At 46.7% G+C, this 13,565-nt stretch overlaps 1 long non-coding RNA gene across 1 annotated transcript; it reads right to left on the minus strand.

The window, feature by feature from the left end:
- Positions 1-2,396: 2,396 nt before the first annotated feature.
- LOC105853248 lies at positions 2,397-8,611 on the minus strand. Its single transcript, XR_001145112.1, has 4 exons — positions 8,345-8,611; positions 8,112-8,177; positions 5,254-5,367; positions 2,397-3,159 (listed from the first exon to the last, which is right to left on the minus strand). It is a non-coding gene; the product is annotated as an uncharacterized LOC105853248 (long non-coding RNA).
- Positions 8,612-13,565: the final 4,954 nt, after the last annotated feature.

Consider the following 13,565-nt stretch of genomic DNA (forward strand, 5'->3'; position numbering starts at 1 on the left):
CAGACCAGAGGTGCAGGGGGGTGAGAGGCTTCTCCAGAGACAGAGTGGGGAGCAGAACAGGCATTTGGAAGAAGTACACTGCTGAGGGGAGCAGCGGGCAGGTCAGGAGAGGTCTGCTGTGCCATGTGGGTCATCTCTGGGGCGGGGGATCGAACTCTCACTGAAGTGGCTGCGGCCAGCTTGCAGTGCTGCGTCGTAGCACCTTGTGCCACCAGGGAGGGCCCGGTTCTTGATTTTCAGAGCACACATATTAATGCCTGAAATACTGTATTATATTACATCACAGATCAGTGCCTTTCCCCTGCCTCCTCGGACTAGAATGCATGTTTCTTGAGGACAGGATTTCTCTGCTCATTCACCCCCATCACCACCCAGATCACTCCCAGGCCACTCATAGGGAACATTTCAGGAAAAAACACCAATGTGAGTTTACTGGAACCTGACAAATTGCCCGCATTGTTTGTCTGCAGCACATTTTTAATCTCTTAAAATGCTTCCCCTGTCTCCTCCCCTGTGGGATACACTGGTGGTCCTGCTTACAGATCAGAAAACTAAGGCACAAATTTCCAATTTGAGAAAAACTTGACATGGCAGGACCCCGGATTTTATCCCAGAGCTTGTTATCTATGAAAGCCCAGTTTCTCCTTTTGGGAGCAACTTGAGTTCTATGTTGCATCAGCTTGTAGAAAACTGTAAAGAGATTGATGTGGTGGGGGGTGGGTGGGGGGAGATCTAGGTGAGGTGGGCGCAGGGGAGGGGAGAATCCCTAGAGACTAGGAGGTTAGAAGTAAAGTAAAGCTCATTGAAATTTCTTTCAAAGGGAAGAAGGACAGGTGTTGAGTTATAACCTGCCCTCGGGCTGGGGTGCAACTGGCTTTTATATCTTCCCTTCCTTTGCATTCCAAAAAAAAGGAGGAAAAAAAACAACAACACAGAAAACTTCTTATTAAGACTACTGGATAGGAAATATTGCAGGTGGTTGAAGTGTTGGTAGGGACCCCAGCTGACAGGAAACAGCGCTGGCAGCAGTTAGGGTGTTAATGGGGTGCCAGCCCAGGACCCAGTTTTAAGTTTAAAGTTTAATGTAACCCCATCAGAGATCAAAAAGAAACTCTTGATGTAGAACTGGATAAAGGAATAAGGTAATGATCTCATTACAGGGAAATCTATACATGTGGTGGGCCAATTCCCCTCTGCTGTTAATTACAGATACCTGAAGTCTCTGGCAGGGGCTGTTTGCACAATATATTCCACTGGTTGTGTGCTTCCCACTTCCACGTAGGTGGGAGACCGGGAGAGGGTTTTGCTGCTGCGCTTTTTCTGCCTTCCATCTGGCTGCAATTCTCACTGGCAGGGTACGAGGCTGGTCAGGTGCTTCCAGCCCAACTTTCCAATGACTGTCCTCAGCTTACAATCTGCTGATGTATCAAGAAGATTCGGTTTTACTCCCTCTCATTCCTGTACTGGCAGGCGTCAGCATCATTTTTATTTTTGCCATTAATAGAGTTTACAACATGCCAGGTAGCAATCTGGGGACCTGGAGGAGGCAGTCTCTGCCCTTGGCAAAACCTCTCAGAGAGTTTCACAGGTGATTTGAGAACCGAGAATGACAACTGTCTGTTGTCTTGGAAAATGGGGCCATCTGGGGGAACCTCAGAAACCACTTTCTCATAAGCAGGGAGTTCAGGGTGATCACCTGGCCAGGGGTGACCAGGAAGGACCAGCCACCAGCCACAAACAAAGCCTCCAGGGGTGTAGTGTGAGGCCTCGCGACAGAGCCAACATTGGCTTGGTCTTTCCTCCGTCCTGAAGTTTGCCTTGCACACCCAGAGAGCTGAAGCTCTTCTTCATTTTTACCAAAGGGTTCTCTCTGACCAACAGCTTAGCAATGAGGTCAAACCTCTTGGTTTTACTTATGTTACGAAGCAGGGAGAGGGGTCTCCCATGCCTCCCAAACCTGCCTGTTCTAAATAGATTCTGCCAAATGTCACATCAAGACAAAACATACAAAACCTTTAATGGAAAGGAACTTTAATACAAAGAGTGTGTGATATAGAAAAGACAAAGAATATAGCTTCTAAATCAAACACCCAAAGTTACCCATCCTCCCAAAAGGGATTGGCCCAAAGCAAGACCCAAAAGTCTGCCACACACCCAAAGTACCTTCTGGCGGGAACCCATAGAAAAGGTCAGAAATGGCCAGACAAGTCTGGGAAGAAAAGAGCAAAATAAAAATCAAGATAAATGCTGCCATAGTCACCTCCCCACGGGTCTCTCACCCACATCTGTTTCAAACAGTCCAGGGCCAAGAAATAAGAGCTGCTTCTTCACATGTCTCTGCTCCCTGTGCCTCTTCAGGTCTCCTTCTGGCTCCATCCTGCTTTCTTCTTCTCCAGTCCTCTGTCCAGATTCTTCTCCTTCCCACTCAGCTCCACCCTTTTGTGGGGTGGGGCAGGGAACCTGGAAACTCCTTTTTTCCTGGGAACCCCCTTGTTACACTTATAAGCAAGGGGGCAGAAGAAGCAGTCAAAGAACGCAGATTCTCGAAGACTTTATCTTCTCTCCATTTGCAACTACTCCTTCTCTTTGACCCCCCCTCACCATCACCTTGTAGATCCAGGTGTTACTCGGGAAGGTGAAGTTAGCAACCGAACAAAAATGTGAGTGAAGCGACCCTCTGTGAAAGGCAAGAATAATGCCCACCCCGGGCGGGCGCAGGCCCTTCCCCCTGAGAGTGGGGACAATTGCTGTCTCCTCTTCCTTTTTAATTAAAGATTCCTGTTTTCTCTTTGCACCATCTCCTGGCAGTGAGGACAACTCACTTCCCGGGCGAGCCAAGGGAGCCCATCTGGGCCATGAGCTTTAGAGGAAGTTGTTTCATTGACTAGTTGAGCCTGCCTTCTGTGGGAAAAATGACAGAAAGATTTACTTTGGTTCCTGCAATGACAACTGGCATTCTTATTCGGTGTGAGCTGGGCAGCAAGGTGGTCTCCTGGGGAATATGGTGCAAAGCTGCTCTCAGTGTGTGCCAGAGAGACCTGGGTCAGGGTTCTCGCAGAGTTTCCTCTTCCATTCGCAGAGACGTCCTTTGTCACATGTGAAGTCCCTTGTCCTGTCTGAACCTGCTCAGGAGTGACAAGGTCGTGGGCTGTGTCTTGACTGATGTTGGGGATAGGGGGGTTGACAACATTTTTTTAATTCAGTACATGTGATTTTTTTTTTCCTGTGAACTTTTTGAAGCCCGCTCAATCAAGCCTTCCTTTAAGAAAATATCAGGTTGGTCTATAAGAGTGAACTTAATGTTAATATAACACACCAAAAAAAAAAAAATGTAGTGGGGGGAGGTGTGTGGAGTTATGGGAAAGTACTTGTAGAATCAGAAGTTTCTGGCTTCCAACTCAACTCTGCCATCGGTCACATCAAGACAAAACATACAAGACCTTTCATGGAAAGGTTCCCAATTAGATACTGTGACCTAAGGTAAGTAGTTCAAAACCTTTAGCTCTGGTTTCTTTACCTGTCTGAAAGGAATACCAGCACCTACCGATCACAGCCTTGAGAATTCAGTAAAATTTCACATCTAAAGCTACTGGCACATGGAAGTCACCTCATTAACTAATGTCCAGCATCCCTCCAGCCCCTCTCGAAGGCATTGGCTTAAATGCACAGCAAGATTAGTGGGGAATTCCTTGTTCACTGCCAGAGAGAGCTCTTGGTGACTCAGCCTCCAGGTAAGACTCAGTGCCAGTGAAGCTTGGGACCCCCACAGGGGCTTCAGACAGCCACTAACGGCAGCCAATCTGGTTTAGAATCCAGATCCTTCGGGATGCAGTGTGACACGGGACAGTCAGGCCAAAGTGGTTAACTGCCAAGATGAGCAAAATCCCACCCCGGAGTCTGTTGTGAAATTTGCCCAATCAGGCAGGTAGCGCTGTCCTGGTTCCCAAGAGAGACTGGGGGTCTCCATATGCCCTCTGCACCTCTGCAGAAAGCCCTGCTCTCATGGTGCTGGGGATGGGGGCCCCAGTCTGCTCCCCACTCAGTCTCACTGCGGTGAGTGAGGCATCATTCCCTCAGTCCTCCCACAGAGACTACACAAAGGAGAGGTTCCCTTCCTGGTTGGGAAGGGCGAATGCTCATTCTGTCTCACAAAGAAAGGGAAATCTCACCTTCCACTGTCTCCCCCGTCCTTTCAGATTCTTGTCTACATTTTCTCCTTAAAATCTAATTTTGGGCCCTCCCTGGTGACGCAGCGGATTAAAGCACAGCACTGAGAAGCTAAAGCCACTTCCGCATGAGTTCGATCCCCACCTGCCCTGGAGGAGACCACATGGCGTGGCAGACCTCTCCTGACCCGCCCGCTGCTCCCCTCAGCAGTGCATTTCATCAACCTGCCTGTTCTGCTCCCCACTCTGTCTCTGGTGAAGCCTCTCACCACCCCTGAGCCTCTGGCCTGTACCCCAGTTCTGTATGTACAAATAAATAAATCTTTTTTAAAAAATCTAATTTTGTTTAACACGAGTGAGAAAAATCACTCCCCTCAAGCTAAGGGCCTGCACAGTCCTTAGAAATGCTGATAGATGCCTGGTCTAGCTGAAAATCAACATGGGTCCTGGGGTGGGATGCTGGAGATGGTGTGGAAAGCCAGTGTGAAAGCTTGGGGGCTGGTGGGGGAGGGTACTCATGAAGACCAGTGGGGTGGTTGGATGAAGCCTGGGGTTGGGGAAGGAGGGGTGTAAACAGACCGGCAGGGAGCCCTGCTCTCTCCATCATAAAATGTTTCTCTCAGCTTCATGTCAGAAATGCATCTATTACTTTTCAGAGCTCTCTGTGGGAGAATTTGTATTCCTTTGGAATGTGCCCCTGGCTCAGACATGCCTCAAGCAAAACAGCCCAGAATAATTCGGGGACCTGGAGTGATTATTACAGGTTCTGTGCCCCCAGGACGTTGGTTAAACTGGTGGAATACTTCACCCTAACCCTGGCAACTAACTTGCATTTATTGCCTCTGGGGTTGGTTGAAAGGGTGGTAGGAGAGCAGCTGGTGCCTTCTGATGCCTCGCTCCTCTGTTACTGAGTCCCAGGCATCTCCAGAGCCCTGGGGAGTCCACAGTGGGTCTTGGTAGTATTTTAGGAGCCTGGTCATGAGCCCACGACCTTTTCTGCTATGCCAGAAGGCGAGAGTCAATCCTCTGGCTTTTAAATTCAGATTCAGCAGACTCCCCAGATATATGTTTCTGGGTCCACAGTTACCTTCTCAAGTGAAGAACTCCACAGTTTAACTATTTCTCAGGACACTTTCAGTGCTTCAGAGAAGTGCCCATTCACTCAGCACTTGGAAGGTGAAGACAAAGAAAATCAGCAAGCCTAAAAAAAAAACATGATTGAGTATAGGAATAGATGCATATTTGTTATCAAGGCAGAAATAAAAAGACATCGGTTTCCTAGATCAGACACACATACCCCAAACTATGCCTCCGATTTCTTTTAGATGGATTTACAAGAAGCCCTCCTCACCCCATCAATAAATTCGGGGCAATGGAAAACACAGGTGGGGAGGAAAGACAGGTCTGTCCCAGTATAAGTTTACCCAGGCTGCTGAAATCAGAGAGCAGAATGCTGGAGAGATGCGTAGTTAGAAACTGTAGACACGGAAGGAATTTTGAAAACATCATCTTCTGTCTCCTTAAATCATTTGAGGCAGCTTCCCCTCTCCCCAGGGAAGGACACTCAGAAACCTCTTTTTGTTAGAGCCAACAGAGTTAACAGCTCTCCCTTGCTGCAAGTTTAATCCCCTAATTCATCACCTGTCGCAGCAAACACACACACACACACACACACACACACAGATGGAGTCTGCTTCTGAAGGGCTTATGCTACCACCTCCTTCCACAGTGGGTGAAAAACAATATGCTCATAAAGTTGGCTCAGAGTTTAGAGGAAAGACAAGGTCCAGAAGCTGGTAATGGGTTAATCCGACTCATTAGAAGACTCAGGAAGGACCAGTTGTGTCTTGGTTTGTAATCTATGGAGCAGAGGGTCCTTAAGCTACTTTGTGATTCTACGCTCAGCTGAAGTCTACCATGGCTCCAAAACTGATGGGTAAATGATCTATAAATAGACATGTCCAGGTGGTGGCAGAAGAAGGGACCTACTGAGAAAGCAAGAATTTGTGGTTCCAGTGGCAGCAGCAGGGAGGAGGATGCCAGGCGTGGGCAGGGATGCCAGCCAAGCCAGCCTGCTGTCTGCTGCCAGGAGGGAAGGAGGCACACTAGCAAGTGTGGCACAATAGAATTGGTCTCATCAGTCTTTGTGAAGGTGCTATGTTGACCTTTCAGGCACCACTACCTAAGAGCTTTTTCATACTGACAGGCTGAAAGAAAATGCAAATGTTGATAGACTGAACCGAGGGGAGAAGGCTGAAACGGGCTAGAGGCAGCCTTGACTGTGTGCAAACAGTTTGGGCAATTTGGAAGCTAGAAATATTCCTTCTCTTCATTAAAAGAAAGATTGTTTTAATCATGGTGTTATTGCTATTATTGCACCACTAACTCAATATAATTAAACCGGAATCCAAGGTGCTTTGCCAAGACCAAGTACCAGAATGGATATCATTATGTATGTGAAACAAATCTTGCACAATTCCTTCCGAGCCAGAAAACCAAAATGAATAGAGTAGGAACAGGGGTGAGAAAGAGGAGTGAGGACTCCTTGTACACCTTATGTGTCCTGCAGCTTAGTGGGTGTCCTGGGACCTAGATGGATGGATGCATGGATGGATGAATGGATGGATGGATGGACAGATAGGGGAGTGGACAGACAAATAGTAGTTGGATAGGTGGATGGATGGATGACTATGTGAATGATGAATGGCTGGATGATGGCTACATGGGTGGAGATATGTAAGTGATTGAATGGATAGGTGAGGGATGGACAGACATGGTAGATGGAAGGAAGAATCTATGGATGGACATATGGAGGTGGATTGAAGGAGAATGGATGGTTAAACAATAGGTGGGTGAATGGGAAGATAATAATGGGTAGGTAGGCAGGTGACGTGTACATGTATATGGATAAATGGGTAGGTAGAAGGCTAGATAGCTAGATGGGTGGTGGATAGATGGGTGGGTGAAAGGATGAAAGCATGGATGGATATAGAGGTGTGGATTGATGAATGGATGGACAGGTGGATGATGGATAGCTGGGTAAATTAATGAAGGAAGCGGTGACTGGAAAGATGGAAGGTGGGTGAATAAGTGGATGGACGTGTAAGTGGGTGGATGGATGTTTACAGTTTAGCAGAATTAAAAGTAAATATCAGACTAAGAAAAAACATACAAGAAGAGTCTTGGAGAAAAACAGGGATAGTGGCGTCATCTGCTATGTTTGATGGCAATGTCCAACACCCGCACTCACACAAACACATGGAGACTGGTGAGATTTGAAGTGACGAACTCACTCCACAGACCACCCAGCCATCTGGTCCCTTTCCTCGCTCTGGGACAGCCTGCTTCCCTCTCTGTAGGTTTCCTCTTCCTGAGCTCTTGCTGTGGGAGCTCAGTCCTGGCTCCGGTTTCCATTTCATTCTGCACTTTCTTAGGGGTGACCTCACCCACCCCATCATTTATCCTGAAGTCTCTCCAACTTCCGACTCCTGACCACCCTCTCTTCCTAGCACTAGATTCATACAATCACTTATTCTACTGATGTCTCTGCTAGGCAAAGCATTCGAGGCACAGCATCCGATAAAGCAGTTTTCCCTGCTCTCCCATCTCCCCTGCTCCAGGGTTTCTGGCCTGGGATCCCACATCCTCTCAGTTGCACAGCCCAGGTATGAGGGGCACATTTTTTTTTAAATAATAATTTATTTTTCCATATTTTTGTGCATTTTTCCATCTCAGTTGCAATCCCCTTGTGGGGGCACATTCTTGGTTCTACCACCAAGCCAGGCTTTTGGGAGCCATGGAAAAAGAGAACATGGAGAAAGCAAGGGAAGAAAACTATAATAGGGGAGAGGCACAGACCCAGAGACAGACAGACACACATAGACGTGGAGACAGAGGCCCAGAGAAGGGCAGGCAGAGACTCCCACGCAATCTCAGAATACTCACATCAGCCCCCTTTTGGCTGGGAACTAGGCTGAGTACATTTCCATTCCCTGAATTCTATTCCCCGGCCTGGTTGGAGAGGGAGACAGAACAATTGGAAGTTAAGATCCCATAGCAATTCAAGCCAAGGAGAGGCATTTTGATTAATCTTTGCAATTCACCCCACTGACAAATTTCAGGGCCAGAAGCATGAGCTTTCCAGATCCCCTCCCGCCCCCCCTTCATTTGCCTGGTACCTGTCTCCAGCTGGGAGGTGAAGCTTCCCTGGTCTACAATCTCTTGAACTGTCTTCACACTGGAGTGTGCTGTGGGCGAGAGGAAGCCCAGGCTCTGATGCTGCAGACACCCGTCAACTTAAAGCAGCGTCACCCTGGAGAGCCCGTTCTCTGTCTTCGCAGCTGCAACACTGCAGAAGCTGTCCAGGGCGTGATGGATTTTGCATTTCTTCCTTTGAAGGATGGACCTGGCTCATGCAGCACATCCTGCCTGAAATGATACATTTCTCGGTTTCTCTGCTTAAGGGTATTTCTGAAGGGTGAGCATGTCCTTAAAAGGAGGGCAAATTGTTTTGCTTAAGTATGCAGAGAATTCCCAGTAGTTCCTTTAATTTGGTTTTCTCCAATAGGGCACATTTACATTCACTGACTTGTGGCTTTGTAGAAGAGCAAATGCATCTCTCCTCTCTCTGTGCTTCTATAATTGACCAGGCAGTCTCCAGACCACAGCAACCGGAGCCAGGCCCAGAGATGGAGTCACCTCAACCAGCCAGTGGGGTGCTCTTTCTCTCTTATCTCCCTTTTTTCAATTTAAAACCATTGGGTCATGAGAGGAATGGACCTCAGAAATAAGCGTGTGTGTGTGTGTGTGCATGCGAGTATGCTCACCGTGCGCAACACATACAGTAGGAATGGGGGAGGAGAAAAGAGACAGGTATGAAATCTGGCTTAGGATCAGAAAAGATCTGTACAGGGAAAGGATGGGAGTGGGTGTTTTCAAAGTCTGTATTTGTTTTTAGTTTGCTTTTAAGATTTATTTATTATTTATGTATGTAAGAATTAGGGTACAGGCCAGAGGTGTGGGGGTGAGAGGATTCACCAGAGACAGAGTGGGGAGCAGAACAGGCAGATGGACGAGGAGCAGCGGGCGGGTCAGGAGAGGTCTGCCATGCCATGTAGGTCGCCTCCCTGGCTGGGGATCGAACTTGTGCTGCAGTGGCTGTGGATAATTTCACAGTGCTTTGCTAAACCTGTCGTGCCCCCAGGGAGGGCCCTGCATTTGTGGGCATCTATATTTGTGGCACTTAAGATTTGATCTCAGTGACACATGCTGTCAAGTGCCTGCCCCTCCACCCACCTGAGAGGGACAATTCTGAGCAGAGGGTCTGGCACTCCCATGGTCACGTGGGCCCTGGACTCCTGGACTCCAGGGCCTGGGGGTCCAGGAGAGGAGACAGCAGCATAGTTTGACCACTCTTCTCTTCCAGAGTCACAGCCTGGTGAACAGAGAGGGAAACTTCATCCTTCACAGACACATCAAGGTACTTAGACTGACAGAGCACATCTCTGCTGGCCATATAATTTGTCCTAATATTTTGCAGCTACAAATAAGACAAAATCTTATTTGGGAATCACTGATTGGAGAGAATCCTACATAAGGAACAAAAGAGTTTTAAAATTTCCCCCAAGAACCCTGAAATTTGGACCCAATTCCCTAAAAATGCTATCAAGGATAAAGAACGTTTTAAGGCACCTGAAGGATTAATAAACCAGATGATTTTAATCAAATGGAATGTGTGTTCAATTGTTCTTTTTTGATCAATTTCAGAAGTTTCTCTGGGTCACATGACCCAAAGCCACAACAGCACAGTGGGTGAACCAGCATAAAGTGAGAGAGTTGAGGTACCACGTTCCTGCCAAGCTTAGGCAAGTTGCCAGTTCCTGACCTTCCCTGTTCTGAGAAGCGTATTTACTCCACCTGGTGGCTGGAAGGATTTGATGAGAGAATCTATGTGGAAGTGTTTTGTAAACAGAAAACCTTCCTCCTCTAGGCTAGGAGAGCAGTTTCAGCAGTGACTGATCAAAAGTGAAAAAACATATTTTTTGCTTATATTTTACAGGCACACGCACATGACATCCAATATTTATTTCTGAATTGGTGCTAGAGTTTCACTCGTGGCTTCTCTGGATTCACTTGAAGCCAGAATCTCCCACTTTGCTCTACGGTATCCCAGGACTTGTTACTGCCAGGTCTATGCGTGTTCTGGGGAGAACTTACATTTCTGAAACTGCCAAGTGGAAATGAAGTTATTCCCTTTTCCCCTCCAATACCAGTCACAGCATCTTCAAATTTCCTCTTTCATGTTTAAATGGAAGATTGTACCCATAAGACTTTCTTTGTACCCAACTCTAACCTCGCAAGGAAGTTTCTTAAGGAGACCACCCCCCCTTGGAAACCTATTGTAACAGGTACAGGTTCATGGACTCCGCCCCTACTCCAGATGCTGGAACTCCAAATCCCATCAGTACCAAGGAGAAGCACGCCTGGACGTGAGGGTGGAGCTGAGCAGCCAGGTTGGGATGAAACCGGACATGTGGGCTCTGGGGGGCTCTTGGCCTGGTGGTTCGCAGCTGATCGTTTTGGCTCTCCATCGGTTTTCAGCGTGCCGGTGGAGTCCAAGTCAGCAGAAGTGGTAGGACATCCTAGTTAACCTGTGTTGCTCTCCCTCTTTCCCTGGGTTATTCCTTTACCTTTCTCCTTATAAATAAATCCATTATTTAACCTTTTGAGTGTGTCCTTAATACAATTGAATCGTAAGCACACAGGTGAAGACCCACAGACAGGCAACCCAATTCACATTGGGGTGCCCTGGAACACTATCATTTGCTGAGTTAAAACCAGTAAGTCCATGGCTTCTACAACATTTATTGTCAGAGTCCAGCTCTGACAGGTGGCCCGTCAGGGGTCTTCTTCCCCAAAGGATGAGGCGGTGTTGGTGAAATGAGCAGTGGAGGTGGACACTGACATCTACCTGGTGCAAGAATCTCCTACTGAGCATCTCAGCAGGTCTTTATATGTTAAAGCAGGCAGTGAGATTACATCAAAAGAAGCATTGAAGCAAAGTAGAAATAATAATGACATAGTTTTCATAGTCACTTGGAGACTCCCCGTGGCATTGTACGGGAAAGAAACGTATTTGGTCATCTTAAGAAAAACCGAAGAAACAACCTCATTTCCTGGATAATCAGTCACCTGGGACATTTGGTAATGTTTACTTACTAACTCCCTAACGTAGATTCCTTTCCCTGCATCCTGTTGTTCATTTGTTCCTAAGACTATTACTAATATATTGTCTTCCTTGAAGTCCTACTTTACAACTTATCATTCTTATCTCACTCCTATAATCATTGTCTATCTTAGTCTGGCCTCAGCTGAGGGTATCTAACCTCCATATAACCTGCGAAGTGCTGACCTTTAGAGCACACCAGAAAATCTACTTATGCCTCAAGCACACCCCCACCTACTCACCCCCCGGGTGCGATTCCAATCACCCACAATTAGCTCAACACAATTTTGTCTCCCATTGTCTTCAGAGCTACAACCTGTTTTTCCTAGCCTCTTGCAACGTTAATTCCTGTTATGTATTATGCCAATTAATACCTTACCATAAAGCAATGTGGCCTGAACACTTGTCTTCTTGGCTGTGGAAAACTTATGGCAAAGCAAGCCTGGCTGCTACTAAGCCCTGAGATGATGAAGCTTAGAACTAGACTCAAAACACGGCAAGTGTCGATCTTGGGAATCCTGGACCTGAGACGTGGAAAGAACTGAGTCACAGAGACCTGAGTGACAGACCGAGCTCAAGGCTCCAGTGTCAGTCCTTATTTTTCCAGGGTTTTTATTTCCATCTCCTCAGCATTAGACACATTCTAAACACGACATAAATTTAACCTTTCACCATAGCCCTTATTTTGACCTTTTGCTAATTATCTGTGCAAACTGTATGTGGCATTAACTCACGCAGGCAGTCCTGGTAATTAAGACAGTTATACATTATCAATGACGGCATCCATTGTCAAGGTAGGGATCAAAGTTATACATTGTGAGATTTCTCGAGGAACATTAACCCCCTCTGCCCACACCAGGAAGGACATTCCTTGTGTCTAGATGATGGGTCTAGGGAGAACCATAAGTGTGCTCAAGGTCCATCCCGGGAGGTCTGACCAATGGTCACATAATCTCAAGGCCTGTTTTTAGGTCCTGCTCGTGTGAGTTAGCGTGACCTCTCCATATCCCACAGCTGCACCTGGCTGGGACTCTATCGCTTCTCCACAGGCAAGTTGTCAGGTCTCTGTGGCCTACTTAGCATTGCTACAGGACAGTAGGAGAAAGAGATGATCTTGGCTTGACTCTTGTGCAGACACCGGCCTTTGTTCTTCTGGTTTTTCTGCTTATGAAAAAAATGTTCATTTTGCCAGTTTTTCATGTCACTGCATATTTCCTCTTAGACATGGTGTTACTGCTGTTTTCTGACATTTAAATGGGAGGGATTGATACAAGGAGTGAAGTGGAGATAAGGTTCTCCAAATAACGGCGGAGGTAGGTTTGGTGTTACAAGGCAAGGTCTTCTGATCCAACCTTGACATAAGCTGCTGCTGCTGTGCTGTAAACTCATAGAGCACATTCTGTGGACCCATACACAATCAACAGGTATGGAATGAACATGATTGTCTCAAATGGGGCCAATGGTAACTAAGTGTCACCCCCTTTTCAGCTTCTCAGTGAGGCTTTCAGAGATCTTTTTTAAATATATGGCTTTGCTTGTTGAAACTTCAAGAAAAATGACTTCTTTCACAGTTTCAAGGTTTCCCAGAGTTCCAAACATTTTTTTAATTGCCAAACTAATGTTACTTAAAAGTAGGCCTGGAAAGTTCTCTTGGCAGTGAGAAAGCTGCTAATGTGATCTATACCCATTTTCAGAGAGAAGTCTGGTTTTTGTTCATTCAGGGGTGGGAGACCCTCAAAAGCTGATTGAATGTGGGGTGGGGAGGGTGTCTTGGGCCCACGTCCTCATCAGCACTTCTACATTCATCACAGGATACCAGCCTAGTTCATACCAGGGGTCAAGGACACAGGGTACTTGCCACGTTGCCAGTTTCTAGAGCTAGTTATTGGTTTGGTTTTATCAAACATTTTGTTTTGATTCTCTATATTTCAAATGCACAGAAGTCATCCAACATTTGTCTTTCTTCTGATTTATTTCACTCAGCATAATCTTCTCCAGTTCCATCCAGGTTGTCACAAGCAGCAAGAGGTTGTCCTTTTTATTGCTGAATAGTATTCCACTGTGTATATAATTAAGACTTCTTCCTAATCCACACTTATGTCTTTGGGTGCTTAGGTTTTTCCATAGGTTGATTATGGTAAATGTGCTGCAGTGAATGTTGGAGTGCATGTATC

This window comes from Condylura cristata, unplaced genomic scaffold (assembly GCF_000260355.1).
Source record: "Condylura cristata isolate star-nosed mole 26May11 unplaced genomic scaffold, ConCri1.0 scaffold00005, whole genome shotgun sequence".
Classification (NCBI taxonomy): domain Eukaryota; kingdom Metazoa; phylum Chordata; class Mammalia; order Eulipotyphla; family Talpidae; genus Condylura; species Condylura cristata.